At 50.1% G+C, this 4,047-nt stretch overlaps 1 pseudogene; it reads left to right on the top strand.

Moving 5' to 3' along the window:
- Window positions 1-201: 201 nt before the first annotated feature.
- LOC119273131 lies at window positions 202-1,006 on the top strand (annotated as a pseudogene).
- Window positions 1,007-4,047: the final 3,041 nt, after the last annotated feature.

Genomic DNA, 4,047 nt, shown 5'->3' with positions numbered 1-4,047 from the left:
CTCCATTTTCCCATTGAGGATGGACCTCAACCTGTGCTCGAGAGATAGGGTGGGACTAAACTTTAGTCTCACTCACTCCACTCACATGTGTGCATGAATGGGCCAAGAGAATTTTAGAATTTTAGTTGGGCTTTGGGCCAAAGGCCTACTAGCAAAATTCCAACACCAAACTCCCTGCCTCGCTGACCGTCTCTGGCGGCCATGGACGCGGCCGCCATGGAGGCCCTCATCATAGAGCTGCATGAGGTGGAGGCGTACAAGTTCGGCGCCTTCGTGCTCAAGTCCGGCATCACCTCCCCGATCTACCTCGACCTGTGCGTGCTCGTCTCGCACCCGCGCCTTCTCTCCCGCGTCGCCGCCCTCCTCGGCTCCCTCCCCTCCATGCGCCCCTACGGCCTCCTCTACGGCATCCCCTACACGGCCCTCCCCTTCGCCTCCGTGCTCTCCGCCGCCCACGGCATCCCCATGATCCTCCGCCGCTACCACGAGACCTGCGCAGGCGCCCCTCGCGCCATGCGCACCCAGGGCTCCTTCCGTGCTGGGGACACCGTGCTCATCGTCGAGGACCTCGTCATTAGCGGCGCCTCCGTGCTCAAGACCGTCGCGCCGCTCCGCGCCGAGGGGCTCGTGGTCGCCGACGCCGTAATCATCGTCGACCGCGAGCGGCCGCGAGAACCTCGCGGCGAACGGGGTCACGCTGTACTCGCTCATGACGCTCACCGAGGTGCTCGCCGTGCTCGTCAGGCATGACAAGGTCACCCGGGAGAAGGCCACCGAGGTGAAGCGCTTCGTCGACACCAACAGGAAGGTCTTTGTGCCGACGGAGCCCAAGGTGGTGTCGGCCAACACGGCACTCGCCGAGAGGGCGAGGCTGGCCAAGAACCCGGTGGGGAGGAAGCAGCTCGAGGTCATGGAGGCCAAGCAGAGCGACCTTTGCGTCGCTGCCGATGTTATAATAGCAAACAGACTTCTTGAGCTAGCCAACAAGATATACAAATCTTACTAATTTTTTATCTTGAATTCTGACTCGTGCAGCTGCGCTCGTTCGCTGTCTCGAGCGCACGCGCTCCAGCCGTCCGATGCGGTCTGGCACGCGATGCGTCCCGACTATGTGCCATTACGGGATTGCGCGAGGCGTGCGGCGCGTGGTGGGCCCGACACCTTTATTCCAGGCGAAAACTACCCGCACCCCCCGCTCGTCTTGTTCAAAACCGCCTGCCTGCACCCACAGATTTCATTCAAACTCCTGCCCCTCTCCCTTCCTCTCCTCTAGCAACGACGCGACGAGGCGGGGTGCTGCGGTGGTGGATCCGACACGGAGTAGCCGATGCGAGAGGCCGTCCGCGAGCGCCGTGAGTCACCGGCTGCAGGCGGAGGTAAACCCGACACCTATTCTCCCTAATTCTCGCTCTGCTCCCTGGCTGCAGTCCATGGAGTTAGGTTTCGGGGAGGGGGTGGGCACGAGGTTGTCCATGGCGTCCTCGGGCTTCGCGTCGTCAATGCTTGGAAGGGCGCGACGTTGCTATGGCGGGGGGAGGGGGTGGTGGTGGGGTTATGCTGGGGGTAGGTGGGATTGAGTCGCTGTAAGGGGATACACGCGACCGAATCCTGGTGACTGCGGCATAGGATTCGTTTTTTTTATGTTGCTTGCTTCTCAGGACGCAGTTGCTCATAATTTCGATGGCAGTTGCTTAGTTTTTTCCTATAATTTATGAGATTGAGGGGCAGGGTAAGGGGATGCATCTGACTTGGGGCAGTTGCTCATAATTTTGATGGCAGTTGCTTAGATTTTTTCTGTAATTTGCAAGATGGAAGGGCAGGGTAAGGGGGATGCATCTGACTGGGGCAGTTGTTCATAAATTTGATGCTAGTTGCTTAGATTTTTCCCTCAAATTTGCGAGGGGAGGGTCAGGGGATGCATCTGACTTGGGTAGTTGTTCATAAATTTGATGCTAGTTGCTTAGATTTTTCCTGCAAATTTGCGAGGGGAGGGTCAGGGGATAAATCTGACTTGGGCAGTTCGTGGAGGGGTGGTCGAAGTTCATAGTATCCACAGTTGCACTAATTAGGGGTAGTAGTCGCCTTGCGTTCAGCATTAAAGTAGCACACTAATTTTTTTGGGGGGGAATGGTTTTTGTGATTGGTTGATTTTAGTTATTGCCCAGATTTGCAGCACCAAATTGTTATCCTTTTTGTAGTGTTCTTTAAAATTACTGTATGAAACATGATGTTGCCTATATCCACCATTGAGTTGTGGTTTTTATCGCAACTATGAATAGGATATGAGATATCTCTCACGAATAAGCGGCAAAGCCTGAGTGTTTTTGATGTTTTAGCTAATGTAATGAAGATGAATATGTGACTTTTTTTGTGATGAGTAGTTGCATAGTTTTCAACACCAAATTGCCTTTGCAAGCACTAGCATTCAGTAGTTGAGTTATCTCTGGGTAGGAATAAATGGAGTTCGTTCATCTCCAAGTGACTGTGATGTTACCTCCAAATGCAAGTAGTATCATTGAGTTGTTGAGTTATAGGGATTTGTATATTTTTTCATTAACATGGCCTTTTTTGTTGTGTTTTCTTTTATAGAATGGCTCCGAAAAGCAAAAGGCCTGCGGCTAGAACTGATGGTGAAAATGAGGGAGAAGAAGTGGCGGCTCAATCAGCAAGGAGTAATATTGGACGCAAGCGCGGGCGGACGAATCAGGATCCTGTACATGGTGATCGGGCAGGGAAACAGGCCACCAATTCTGCCCAGGGTGGTCGGGCGGGAAAACGGGGCACCAATTCCGCCCCTCGTGATGAAGGAGGGAGAAATCCGAAACGTGCAAAGAAAGTCGCAGACGAGGTATTTTTTTAATGAAAAACTTGAAAGAAGGGATGCATCCTTGAAATATGTAATGCTCAATTAGCATGGCATTTTCTTTTGTATATGCACTCATATCATTTGATAAGCACCAGAATAGCAGTGTAGCAGTTGCCTAGTTTAGTACTAGCAGTTGCAGTTCAATATAGATCTCGTTGCTCAGTTTTTTAGCAAACACAACTTTGCTTTTTTTAATTATGGTGTGGTTTGTTTATCTTAGAACAGTGAGTTTCTCAGCTTAATATAGTGGGTTGCTCAATTTAATATAATTGCCGCTGCCTTTTTTAATGAGTTTTCCCGTTCAATTTTTTGTATGCAGATTGGTAGCAGTGGGCCACCACCGAGGAACATGGCATGACCTTCAAGACTTTTTGTCCTAAACAGTGGCCTCGATGATACACAAAAGGATGCCATCGGTGATATAAGCTTTAGGGGCGTGCTTGATATCGGGACAAGAACAATGAAAGGATATCTTGTGAAGTTTGTCATGAAGTGTTATGATCCAGAGTTGTCGCAACTTGTTATCCCATATAGGGGGGAGATCCCAGTTGATGCAGCAAGCATAGAAAGAATCTGGGGTTTGCCAAGGGGGCAGATGAAGGTTGCGTATGAAGTGGACCCAGACGTAGTTAGGTTGTTCAACGAGAAGTTCGACATCCCGACAGGGCTCGCACCATCAGTGACCGAGTGGTGTAAAATGATAAATGATATGGGAGTTGTTGCGGATGACAAGTTCTTAAATGCCTGGCTGGTTGTTGTTTATAGCTATTTTCTTGTGCCGACGACCATCTTGAAGGTGTCACCACACACATACTCAACTGCACTGAATCCACATGAGGTTGTGAATTCAAATGTTTGCCAGTTTGTCGTCGACCAACTTAGGCTTGCTTTCATGGGTTTTGGAGACAAGAAGAATACTATATGTTGCTGCCTTTTTCACCTAGTGTTTCATGCTGAAGTTGGATAAGTCTTTTCGCAACTCACATGTGTTGTCTATTTTTTGAAACAACTCCTCTACCTTGATTCGCTTGATGTGGACTAAAGGATAGTCCATAAGGATTATGTGGATGAGAGGACGACAACTGTTCTTCCAAGGGTCAAAGCATGGAATGAAGGTCTGATCAAAGCAGTAATTAAGAAGGACAGGATTAGGAAGGGTCTCTATGGAAAGTTGCGAGTAA

The sequence above is a fragment of the Triticum dicoccoides genome, chromosome 3A (assembly GCF_002162155.2).
Source record: "Triticum dicoccoides isolate Atlit2015 ecotype Zavitan chromosome 3A, WEW_v2.0, whole genome shotgun sequence".
In the NCBI taxonomy this organism is placed as follows: domain Eukaryota; kingdom Viridiplantae; phylum Streptophyta; class Magnoliopsida; order Poales; family Poaceae; genus Triticum; species Triticum dicoccoides.
This window is presented reverse-complemented; position numbering and strand designations above follow the sequence as displayed.